Raw genomic sequence first — 13,525 nt, 5'->3', positions numbered from 1 at the left:
TTTTAATTGTAAAAAGTTAAACATACCAAACTTAAAGAGTTAGAAGTATACAGGAACTTCAGAGGGCAAATGAAATACACAGCCTTTCTCCAGAGTACTTTTTAAGAAATTTTCAACCAGAACAGCCTATAAACTGTACTGTGCTATACCCAAGTATACCAAAACCCTACCATGGGATTTATAACACTTGGAGTTTTCCTCAAGGTGCAGCACATACGAATATCCAAAAAAACCACTGTCCCTCATGCCATGACCTGGAGCGGCCCTGGCTGTTTCACTGAACTGAATGCACCTGTTCAGTCCCCTGGCCAAGGTAGTGCTGCCTTGTACCACGGTGCAAGGGGTGCCAGCTGTTTACACCAATTTGCTAGCATTGTTTATTGGTATGGGGACACTGGTGGTGTGCACCTGGTCTGAGTGAGACCCCCGTGGGTTCTCTCATTGGGACACGCCAGCTGCTGCAGGCCTCCTCCAGCGTCACTGGTTCTCAGTGCCTCATGCAGAGTTCACTGGTTCTGACCCTAGACAAGGCGTCTGGCTCTGACAGAGGAGTGGCTACTGGAGCACAGCCTGACCTCTCCAGAGCCTTCTGGGACGTGGCCTCTCATCGAGTGCTGCTGCTATGCTGCACCCTTTTCCCTGCAACAAATTATAGGTCTGCAAGACTTGCTGTCACCATCCAGGTCCCTCAACATGTCTAAAACTGAACATACCTGTGACTATCCAAGCACGGGCTGACTTAACTTGACACAGCCCAAACCACATCTTTCATCTCTGTTCCCCAGGCTCACACAAGGTTGTGATTCTCCTTTCTCCTTCAAAGTCCACGTTAACCGAATCAGTGAGTCTCAAGTTTCCTCTTTTCTACAGCCTTGGGTTTACTGTTTACCATCTGTGTCCACAGGTCTAGTCTCAAATCATACACCAACCAGTAGCATCCAAGTTGGCTCCTCAATCTAGACTCTGCATTGGCAATCATGCCTACACAGCGTGCAAGCATGAGTAAGTTCTTTCTTTCCACACCCTCAACCCCCACTACCTTTCATTCCAAGCTTGTCTTTCAAAAATATTTGTTATTATACCTCTCAAGTGCTTAAGTTCCTAAATTATACTGGATTTCAGCAATATAAACATTGACTTAACCTGAGAACTTTTCAAAACTTACCAAGCTCAGTGCTATCAGATAACAGTAGCCACTCAATAAACAGTGTCCATTTTTTAATTTCATGATTAATAAACACTCATTTATATATGCTACAATTGTTGAAAAATGTTTACAGTATTGCATCTGAGTTCCCTAATATAACAATGTTATAGGAAAAATGCATTTTATCTTCTACACTGAAGTCACATTACAAAAATGTTTCATTTACTTTTCAACTCTTCACACTTTATCAGAACTTAAATCTCTGAAGAGAGGCCTAGTATAACCACTGTGACAAGTGCTACTAACACACTCTAAAGGTACAAAAGCTCATATGGTTTACTAACATATTCTAAAGGTACAGAAGCTCATATCCTTTGGATTATTTTAAGTTTTTATGCAAGAAATTCAACGAGCATGGATGAGAAGGTCAAATAATGAAAAGCAGGACCTGGTGAATACATAGAAAACTGAGAACTGAGATGGGAATCTATCAAGCTACAGCACTTTGGAGTTTCCTCCTCTCTAGTAATCATTACAACAAACATGAAAGTCATTTCAATTAAGTGTAATTGAAATACCCAGACATGTGTAAGTAAATGTTCCTTTTGCTTTGTTTGGTAGTTTTGATTAGTTGGTGCTTCTGAAACTTGGGTGTGTGAATGATATCCTACCGGTACATATGTACAAAACCAACAATTTTTTTGTTTTGATGGACTCCCTTAATTTTAAAAAAATGAGAGAAATTTTGCCTATAGATGATTTCTGGATTTTTTTAATCTTATGAGCTTAGACATCTATTTCTTAATTGGATTCATGTTTTTTTATTTTTTATTTATTTTTTTTTTATTTTTTTTTGACAGGCAGAGTGGACAGTGAGAGAGAGAGACAGAGAGAAAGGTCTTCCTTTGCCGTTGGTTCACCCTCCAATGGCCGCCGCGGCCGGCGCGCTGCGGCCGGCGCACCGCGCTGATCCGATGGCAGGAGCCAGGAGCCAGGTGCTTTTCCTGGTCTCCCATGGGGTGCAGGGCCCAAGCACCTGGGCCATCCTCCACTGCACTCCCTGGCCACAGCAGAGGGCTGGCCTGGAAGAGGGGCAACCGGGACAGAATCCGGCGCCCCGACCGGGACTAGAACCCGGTGTGCCGGCGCCGCTAGGCGGAGGATTAGCCTAGTGAGCCGTGGCGCCGGCCTGGATTCATGTTTAATAATTACAGGAACTGCCCTCCAGGTTCACACATACCCAGGCAACAGCAGGGGTGGTGTAGGGACTGGGGCATATGCCTCTACCAGCAAGGACCGCAGCACCAGGAGTGATTTTTCAGAAAATAAAAAAGGACCCCAGGGGCAGCTGGTGGTGTGCCCCTGCACTTCCAAGACACACCAAATGTCAAGACTTTATATATGAAGTATCTCTACGCCTGATGGCGAGGAGAGAGACTCCTCCTGTAGGTGCCCGGGAGGAGGGGCCCCAGGTAGCCACAAGCCATCTCGCCTCTTCAGCCACTTTCCTATCCCTGCATCCAACTTAGCAGCTAGTTTTTATTAAACAAATGACAAGTCTTTTCTATGTCGGGAATACAGTATTCTAGAAAGCTGAGGAAATCAGTGAGTACAGCAGAATGTTCTAGAATAAGAGAACCCTCTAGCTTACTTCCTATACTTGTATTTCTACTTAGTTGGAATCTGTTGCCTGAGATAGAACTTTCAGCGTCTCTTCCACTGTGGAGTTGAACTGCTGAAACACCTAAGCAGAGCTGTTTCCACAGGGGCTCCGAGCACAGCTACAATTGGACACCCAGATCACAGCAACTGACTGTCCTGCTTTGGGCAGGGTGTCTAACGTCTTTTGTCACCTTACAGATCTGAAGTGAAACAATATCCCGATAATATAAATGTGCCTCCCACTCTTTCTCTGACACTCTTTCAAAATAAAATAAAATAAAATAAATGTCTAAAAAAATTCAAGAGCATTCAAAAAGCAATGCCATCAAATGTTACTAGGATATTATTTTATGACATTAAATTAATGCACTGTTATTTAAAATAAAATCTTCAGAAAATTCTTCTGCTCCTAACAAGAAACAAATTCCTTTGTTTCATATTCATGCCCTAACAACCCAGTTCTGCTGTATTTATTCAATGGGAATCCAGTCCATGCAAGACTCCTTTTCTGCTCCATTAGGACTGATCTCACTAGGCCCATCAATTCCACTTCTTCATATCTTCAGGTGAGCACCTGCTAAGTATGTGCTTACCATATCTCAGGACAAAAGCCAGAAACACAATGGTCCTCGTCTTTATGAAGCCTTATTCTAAAGGGAGGACACAGCTGACGGGAACTGAAGTCTGCGACACACTGGAAGCACTGAGTGCTTGGCAGGGGAGGGGTCCAGTGGGATGGGGGTCAGAAGGCAGTGGGGGGGGGGCTGCAGCATCACAAGCAAAGGCAGCAACCCCCAAGCAGACCCTGCTGCACACCTGCCACAGAGCACAGACTCCACGTTCTAAACATCATGTCTTTCTCAGTTCAGCTCAAATTCCAGTTGTCTACGAGGTCTTTACAAAAGCACCAGACCCACTGATCCCTCTTTTCTCAGAATATTTAAATTCCTACAGAAAATAGGAAGACAGGAACTACAGAAAATAAAGAGAGGACTGAAGTCAATGAAGGTCTCGTTTCAGATGTCAGATTTACCATGACGTGTGGGTTACTGAACCCTTCCAATCCTGCCTACCTCCTATTTATGACATGAGATGATTTAAAATATTTGGATTGAATGAGGTAATGTATATAAAGTTCTTGCAGACTGGACAAAATCTGTGTACTCAACAGATTGCAGTTTTGTTCCCCCTACCAACTCAACCGCCTGATAATTACATTTGGTCTTCCATTGATAACCAGAAACATGTTAATGATTTAACTTACTCATTCACTAAATATAAAGTTCAAGTAGATTTACATAAATCATATTGACACATAAATTTCAACTTTTCAACTATTTCTCTTGGGTTTTAAAAGTTGTATCTTCCTACAATAAATTGCCTTAATTAAAAATTTGTATATATATCACAGTACCAAAGTATACACAGAAATAATTTGATTGTACAATAGAGATGAAGCCACTATCATATTAACAGAAAATTTAATGACCCTCTGAAAATACATCAGATAATTTAAATTTCACTTACATTACCCATAAATAAATGAAAACGGTGAGGAACACCATCATTTCTTTTTAGATCTTCTAGTCATCTCTAATCACTGACTCTACAGGCAAAGACTTACTGGCATATTCATTATTTGTATTTTTATAAAGCTATGATGTATGTATAGCAAATATTTGAAAAAATCAAATCACAATCTTCTGATACTTTCAGACATGCTCATAAAAGTACAATGTAAACTTGAATTATTTCCTTTTGGTCTATAAATAACACATGTACAAAGTAGAACTAAAAATATAATAAAACCAAAATTTAGGTCACTCAATAACATAAAAATCAGGCAAGCATCCTGAAGCTTTTCAGTATCTCCTACATTCTCTGCCTAAGAAGCATGTGAATATAATTGAGACTTCAGAGAAGTGCCACTCTATACAAATTATTTAATTTTAACTTAAAATATATTATCAAAACCTTTAAATGGAAGTAAATACAGCCATGACAAATCATCTTATGATAATGGTACACAGTAGTACTCTAATGTATATGTATGCTGCATTGTGTATATATTAAATAAAATGAAGCACCACATTGTATTCTGCTGGTCAGATTCTATTGATTTAACACACACACACACACACACACACACAGGTTCCCAGTGTCATATACACTCTGTTAAAAGACACAATCTGTGCCAGTGCCACAGCTCAATAGGCTAATCCTCTGCCTGTAGCACCGGCACACTGGGTTCTAGTCCCGGTCAGGGCGCTGGATTCTGTCCCGGTTGCCCCTCTTCCAGGCCAGCTCTCTGCTGTGGCCAGGGAGCGCAGTGGAGGATGGCCCAAGTGCTTGGGCCCTGCACCCCATGGGAGACCAGGAGAAGCACCTGGCTCCTGCCTTCGGATCAGCACGGTGCGCTGGCCGCAGTGCACTGGCCGCAGTGGCCATTGGAGGGTGAACCAACAGTAAAGGAAGACTCTCCCACTGTCCACTCTGCCTGTCAAAAACAAACAAACAAACAAACAGATACAATCTGTGTGCACACCTGTGTGGCTATATGTATTTTGTTCATGATAATAAATCTAAGTCCTAAAATGTTGGTTTCTACCAACAACATCCTTTCTTAAAAATGTTTCTAAAGCAGTCTTTTCCCAGTAGGATGATTGGTTTAAAGTAATACTATTTTAATGCTCATCCAGAAAATTTCCATTTACTAATCCTAACCCACAAAATCTCTACTGCCAGAAGATACTTATGGAGCAGCAGTGCAGCCTCTTTCCCTGGAGCTTTGCAAGCTGATGGAAGACCAAAATCTGCCCTGATTCCAGTGCCCACCCTGATTCCCACCATTCGCACCTCGTTCCTGCTAACTCCACTTAAGTGTTTTGATGTGTTAAATCATCTCCTTCCTCACTACCATAAAACTGAGTTCCACAAGACAAGCAGGGGTACGGATTCAGCTCAGTGATGCAGCTCCTGTGCCTAGGTTCCTGCTTGGTGTGCAGTAGTTACTCCCATCTGTTTGTCGATTGCGATCAAACAATAATAAGGTCTCCTACATTACTGCCAGTGCAGACTGTCACCTGGCCACTGTGTTCCCTGGCTACATGTTCCTCCCGCTCCAGGATGGCCTGCTCCTGGCAGGGGAACGGGGTAGTCAATCTCCACTCACCATCTGGCAGGGGCACAGTGGAGAGGAGTAGAGAAGGCAAGAAGGCAAGGTTATGCAGAAATTCAGCCAGGGCTGCCATTTCTCAAACGTGGTCTAATCTTAAAAATGCTAGGTTCAGTCAGTGTTGACAGGAACCAAAAGAGGATCAGATGGGCCGGCACCGTGGCTCACTTGGTTAATCCTCCGCCTGTGGTGCCAGCATCCCATATGAGCGCTGGGTTCTAGTCCCGGTGGCTCCTCTTCCAGTCCAGCTCTCTGCTGTGGCCCGGGAAGGCAGTGGAGGATGGCCCAAGTGCTTGTATGCCTGCACCCACATGGGAGACCAGGAAGGGGCACCTGGCTCCTGGCTTCGGATCTGCACAGCACCAGCCGTAGCGACCATTTGGGGGGTTAACCAACAGAAGGAAGACCTTTCTCTCTGTCTCTCTCCCTCTCTCTCTCACTGTCTAACTCTATCTGTCAAATAAAAAAAAAGAGGATCAGAGCTGGGAAAACTCTAGGGGAAGATGAAGTTTCAAAGAACAGAGATGGTAGGAGGACCAGATACATGATATTGTCATTTCAAGGTTTTGAACAAGCAAAGAGACACAAGGTGGTAAAAGACCCTCAGAAAATGGGATTCTCATAGGGTCACGGCCACAGGCAGTGCAGTTTGGAAGGCCAAGAGGGGACAGCCAGGAGCCTGTCGCTTTGAGTTAGAGGAAGATAAACCACAGCGTGGCAAAGCAAAACGCCTCAAGGCTGATGCTGCCATCACGTAGCATTTTAGAAGGGATCAGAATGTCTGTTTTACTCTTTGAACAGGCACAAGTGAATAACCCCACAGTAAATGTGCTCATGTGCACCAGAGACAGAATGTAGACAAATCACAAAACCACATCTGGGGAAGTTGGTGTCGTTTGAAAACACCCAGTTAGTCTGCACCACAGCCCAGGCATGTCCACATGTTTCCTCACTAAGTGGTTTCTCACTTTTTCTCTAAGAATTAGTCATAACCACATTGGCCCAAAATTCCTCATTGATCTCCTCTCAAAAATAGGGATATACACTCCTAAACTTCATACAGAATTTCATAGGGCCACAAGAATCTGCTTGGGTTTTCTAATCATCAAGTTGTAAATTGGATTCATTCAAAGTTGTTTGCTATAAAAAATATTTTAAATCCTGACTTTTAAGAAAAAAATCTTTAAAAAATTACTTTGTAATCTAAAAGTAGCATTCATTCACAAGGCATACATATAACCAATAAGGCAGTAACAAATACATGGTGAAGAAAAATAATGATGTTATTGTTCTTTTTTTTTATCTTTTATTTAATGAATATAAATTTCCAAAGTACGACTCATGGGTTACAATGGCTTCCCCCCCCCATACCGTCCCTCCCACCCACAACCCTCCCCTTTCCCACTCCCTCTCCCCTTCCATTCACATCAAGATTCATTTTCGATTATCTTAATATACAGAAGATCAGCTTAGTATACCTTAAGTAAGGATTTCAACAGTTTGCTCCCACACAGAAACATAAAGTGAAAAATAATAGATGATTTTTTTTAAATGATGATGAAATCAGATCAGACCTATTGTCATGTTTAATCCCAGTGAGAGTCAAGTTGGGAATTGATAATTTCTTTTTTTTTTTTTTTTTTTACAGAAGATCAGTTAGAACAGGTCTTCAAAGAGGGAGGTGCCTTTCTCTGAAGGGAGGAGAGAACCTCCACTTTGACAATGACCGTGTCTAAACAAGATAAGAATCGGAGAACTCAAGGGGCTTCCATAGCCTTGGAAACTCATGACTGGTGCATAGGGAGATTACTGATGCCATAAACAGGAGTGTCAATTTGTAAAGTCAACAACAGGAGTCACTGTGCACTTACTCCTCATGTAGGATCTCTGTCCTTAATGTGCTGTACACTGAGGCTTAATGCTATAACGAGTACTGAAACAGTATATTTCACTTTGTGTTTCTATGGGGGTGCAAACGATTGAAATCTTTACTTGATGTTATTGTTCTAATATTTCAATTCCATTTTCTAATCCCAAACTTGCCCCTCAGGAATAACCCATGCTAACTTCTGGAACAGTTCTTTTCTGGTCTCTAACTCAACCTTCTCAATATAATCATCATATTCTATAAGCAAGACTCCAATAAACACCTTGGCAAGTTGGGACAGGCGTACGGCACAGCAGATAACACTGCTGAGGGACACCAGCACCCGAGTTTGACCCCAGGCTTCACTAGCGATTCCAGCTTCCTGCTAATGTGCCCCCTGGGAGGCAGCAGGTTGAAGGCTCAGGCAGTTGGGTTCTTGCCACCCACAGGGGAAATCCAAATTGAGACTAAGTTCTGGTTTTTGCTTGGCACAGCCCCAGATGTTTCAGGCATCTGGAAAATGAACCAGCAGATAGGAGCTATTAAGCTTGTGCTTCCTCACTCACTTTCTCTGCCTTTCAATTGAATAAATTTAAAATTTTTTTTCTTTTTTTTTCTTATTTTTTTTTAACTTTTATTTAATGAATATAAATTTCCAAAGTACGACTTATGGATTACAATGGCTTCCCCCCCATACCGTCCCTCCCACCCACAACCCTCCCCTTTCCCACTCCCTCTCCCCTTCCATTCACATCGAGATTCATTTTCGATTATCTTAATATACAGAAGATCAGCTTAGTATACCTTAAGTAAGGATTTCAACAGTTTGCTCCCACACAGAAACATAAAGTGAAAAATAATAGATGATTTTTTGGATGATGAAATCAGATCAGACCTATTGTCATGTTTAATCCCAGTGAGAGTCAAGTTGGGAGTTGATAATTTCTTTTTTTTTTTTTTTTACAGAGGATCAGTTTAGTATGCATTAAGTAAAGATTTCAACAGTTTGCACCCCCATAGAAACACAAAGTGAACTATATTGTTTGAGTACTCGTTATAGCATTAAATCTCAATGCACAGCACATTAAGGACAGAGATCCTACATGAGGAGTAAGTGCACAGTGACTCCTATTGTTGACTTTACCAATTGACACTCCTGTCTATGGCATCAGTAATATCCCTATGCTCCAGTCATGATTTTCCAAGGCTATGGAAGCCCTCTGAGTTCTCCGATACTTATCTTGTTTAGACAAGGTCATAGTCAAAGTGGAGGTTCTCTCCTCCCTTCAGAGAAAGGTACCTCCCTCTTTGAAGACCTGTTCTTTCCACTGGGATCTCACTCGCAGAGATCTTTTGCCAGAGTGTCTTGGCTTTCCATGCCTGAAATACTCTCATGGGCTTTTCAGCCAGATCCGAATGCCTTTAGGGCTGATTCTGAGGCCAGAGTGCTAGTTAGGACATCTGCATTCTATGAGTCTGCTGAGTATCTCACTTCGCATGTTGGATCACTCTCCCCTTTATTTTTTCTATCGGTTAGTGTTAGCAGGTACTAGACTTGTTTATGTGCTCCCTTTGGTTCTTAGTCCTATCATTATGATCAATTGTGAACTGAAATTGATCACTGGGACTAGTGAGATGGCATTGGTACATGCCACCTTGATGGGATTGAATTGGAATCCCCTGGTATGTTTCTAACTCTACCATTTGGGGCAAGTCAGCTTGAGCATGTCCCAAATTATACATCTCTTCCCTCTCTTATTCCCACTCTTATGTTTAACAGGGATCACATTTCAGTTAATTTTCAACACTTAAGAATAACTGTGTATTAATTACAGAATTAAACCATTCATATTAAGTAGAGCAGACAAAAAAAAAACTACTAAGAGGGATAATGTATTAAGTTGTTCATTAACAGTCAGGGCTATGCTGATCAAGTCACCGTTTCCCATAGTGTCCATTTCACTTCAACAGGTTTCCTTTTTGGTGTTCAGTCAGTTGTCACCGATCAGGGAGAACATATGGTATTTGTCCCTTTGGGACTGGCTTATTTCACTCAGCATGATGTGTTCCAGATTCCTCCATTTTGTTGCAAATGACTGGATTTCGTTGTTTCTTACTGCGGTATAGTATTCTAAAGAGTACATATCCCATAATTTCTTTATCCAGTCTACCGTTGATGGGCATTTAGGTTGGTTCCAGGTCTTAGCTATTGTGAATTGAGCTGCAATAAACATTAGGCTGCAGACCGCTTTTTTGTTTGCCAATTTAAATTCCTTTGGGTACATTCCAAGGAGTGGGATGGCTGGGTCAAACGGTAGGGTTATCTTCAGGTTTCTGAGGAATCTCCAGACTGACTTCCATAGTGGCTTGACCAGTTTGCATTCCCACCAACAGTGGGTTAGTGTCCCTTTTTCCCCACTTCCTCGCCAGCATCTGTTGTTGGTAGATTTCTGCATGTGAGCCATTCTAACTGCGGTGAGGTGAAACCTCATTGTGGTTTTGATTTGCATTTCCCTGATTGCTAATGACCTTGAACATTTTTTCATGTGCCTGTTGGCCCTTTGGATTTCCTCTTTTGAAAAATGTCTATTGAGGTCCTTGGCCCATCTCTTAAGTGGGTTGTTTGTTTTGTTTTTGTGCTGTTTCTTTTGCAGTACAGAAACTTCTCAATTTGATGCAATCCCAATAGTTGATTTTGGCTTTGATTGCCTGTGCCTCCCGGGTCTTTTCCAGAAATTCTTTGCCTGTGCCAATATCTTGAAGGGTTTCTCCAATGTTCTCTAGTAACTTGATGGTGTCAGGTCGTAGATTTAGGTCTTTAATCCATGTTGAGTGGATTTTTGTGTAAGGTGTAAGGTAGGGGTCTTGCTTCATGATTCTGCACGTGGAAATCCAATTTTCCCAGCACCATTTATTGAATAGACTGTCCTTGCCCAGGAATTAGTTTTAGATCCTTGATCAAATATAAGTTGGCTGTAGATGTTTGGGTTGATTTCTGGTGTTTCAATTCTGTTCCATTGGTCTATCCATCTCTTTCTGTACCAGTACCATGCTGTTTTAATTACAACTTCCCTGTAGTATGTCCTGAAATCTGGTATTGTGATGCCTCCGGCTTTGTTTTTGTTGTACAAGATGGCTTTAGCTATTCGAGGTCTCTTGTGCCTCCATATAAATTTCAGCACCATTTTTTCCAGATCTGAGAAGAAGGTCTTCGGTATCTTGATTGGTATTGCATTGAATCTATAAATTGCTTTTGGGAGAATGGACATTTTGATGATATTGATTCTTTCAATCCATGAGCATGGAAGATTTTTCCATTTCTTGGTATCTTCTTCTATTTCTTTCTTTAAGGTTTTGTAATTTTCATCGTAGAGATCTTTAACGTCCTTGGTTAAGTTTATTCCAAGGTATTTGATTGTTTTTGTAGCTATTGTGAATGGGATTGATCTTAGAAGTTCTTCCTCAGCCATGGCATTGTCTGTGTATACAAAGGCTGTTGATTTTTGTGCATTGATTTTATACCCTGCTACTTTGCCAAACTCTTCTATGAGTTCCAATAGTCTCTTAGTAGAGTTCTTTGGGTCCCCTAAATAAAGAATCATGTCATCTGCAAAGAGGGATAGTTTGACTTCTTCCTTCCCAATTTGTATCCCTTTAATTTCTTTTTCTTGCCTAATAGCTCTGGCTAGAACCTCCAGAACTATATTGAATAGCAGTGGTGAGAGTGGACATCCCTGTCTGGTACCAGATCTCAGTGGAAATGCTTCCAACTTTTCCCCATTCAATAGAATGTTGGCTGTGGGTTTTTCATAGATTGCTTTGATTGTATTGAGGAATGTTCCTTCCAAACCCAGTTTGCTTAGAGTTTTCATCATGAACGGGTGTTGTATTTTATCAAATGCTTTCTCGGCATCTATTGAGATAATCATATGGTTTTTATTCTGCAGTCTGTTAATGTGGTGTATCACATTGATTGTCTTGTGCACATTAAACCATCCCTGCATACCAGGGATAAATCCCACTTGGTCTGGGTGGATGATCTTTCTGATGTGTTGTTGCATTCTATTGGCGAGAATTTTATTGAGGATTTTTGCATCTATGTTCATCAGGGATATTGGTCTGTAATTCTCTTTCAGTGCTGCATCTTTTTCCGGCTTAGGAATTAAGGTGATGCTGGCTTCATAGAAAGAATTTGGGAGGATTCCCTCTTCTTCGATTGTTCTGAATAGTTTGAGAAGAATTGGAGTCAGTTCTTCTTTAAATGTCTGGTAGAATTCAGCAGTGAATCCATCTGGTCCTGGGCTTTTCTTTGTTGGGAGGGCCTTTATTACTGTTTCAATTTCCGTCTCAGTTATCGGTCTGTTTAGGTTTTCTATGTCTTCTTGGTTCAATTTAGGTAGGTTGCATGTGTCCAGGAATCTATGCATTTCTGATAGGTTTCCCTGTTTGCTGGCATACAAGTCCTTGTAGTAATTTCTGATGATTCTTTTTATTTCTGTGGTGTCTGTTGTTATGTTCCCTTTTTCATCTCTGATTTTATTGATTTGGGTCTTTTCTTTTTTTAGTTAGTTGGGCCAATGGGGTGTCAATTTTGTTTATTTTTTCAAAAAACCAGCTACTCATTTGGCTGATTTTTTGTAATGTTTTTCTTGATTCAATCCTGTTGCTTTCTTCTCTGATTTTAATTATTTCTCTTCTCCTACTAGATTTGGGTCTGGTTTGCTGTAGGTTTTCTAGATCCTGGAGGTGAATTGAAAGCTCATCTATTTGGTGCCTTTCCAATTTCTTGGTGTAGGCACCTATTGATATAAACTTTCCTCTTAACACTGCTTTTGCTGCGTCCCATAAGTTTTGGTATGTTGTGCTGTTATCCTCATTTACTTCCAGAAAGTTTTTGATTTCTCTTTTGATTTCTTCTATGACCCATCGTTCATTCAGGAGCATGTTATTCAATCTCCATGTGTTTGCGTATGCTCTAGGGATTCCTGAGTTGCTAATTTCCAACTTCATTCCTTTATGGTCTGAGAAGCTGCATGGTATGATTCTAATTCTTTTGAATTTGCTGAGACTTGCTTTATGGCCTAGTATGTGGTCAATCCTAGAGAAGGTTCCATGTACTGCTGAGAAGAATGTAAAATCTTTAGCTGTAGGATTGAAAGTTCTGTATATATCTGTTAGATCCATTTGGGCTATAGTGTTTTTTAAATCTACTGTATCCTTGTTGATCTTCTGTCCTATTGATCTATTTCTGAGAGTGGAGTATTGAAGTCCCCCAGTACTATTGTATTGGGGTCTAAGTCTCCCTTTAAGTCCGTTAACAAATCTTTTAGATAAACCGGTGCCCTGTAGTTAGGTGCATATACATTGATAATTGTTATATCTTCCTGTTGAATTCATCCCTTATTCATTATGTAGTGTCCCTCTTTGTCTCTCTTAACAGTTTTTGTGGTAAAGTTTATGTTGTCTGACATTAAGATTGCTACACCTGCTCTTTTTTCATTTCTGTTGGCATGGTATATCTTTTTCCAGCCTTTCACTTTCAGTCTGTATGGATCTTTGTTGGAAAGATGTGTTTCTTGTAAGCAGCAAATAGATGGGTTTTGTTCCTTAACCCAATCAGCCAATCGGTGTCTTTTAACTGGACAGTTCAGGCCATTCACGTTCAATGTGACTA

At 41.1% G+C, this 13,525-nt stretch overlaps 1 protein-coding gene across 12 annotated transcripts in view; it reads right to left on the bottom strand.

The window, feature by feature from the left end:
• Nucleotides 1–13,525, bottom strand: part of PDE10A (phosphodiesterase 10A) — a 645,525-nt gene that overhangs the window by 155,628 nt on the left and 476,372 nt on the right. The window lies entirely within an intron of this gene.

The sequence above is a fragment of the Oryctolagus cuniculus genome, chromosome 5, assembly GCF_051225735.1.
Source record: "Oryctolagus cuniculus isolate XC-2025 breed Fujian yellow rabbit chromosome 5, ASM5122573v1, whole genome shotgun sequence".
In the NCBI taxonomy this organism is placed as follows: Eukaryota; Metazoa; Chordata; class Mammalia; order Lagomorpha; family Leporidae; genus Oryctolagus; species Oryctolagus cuniculus.
Note: the sequence above shows the minus strand (reverse complement) of the source record. Positions and strands in the feature narration are given on the sequence as shown.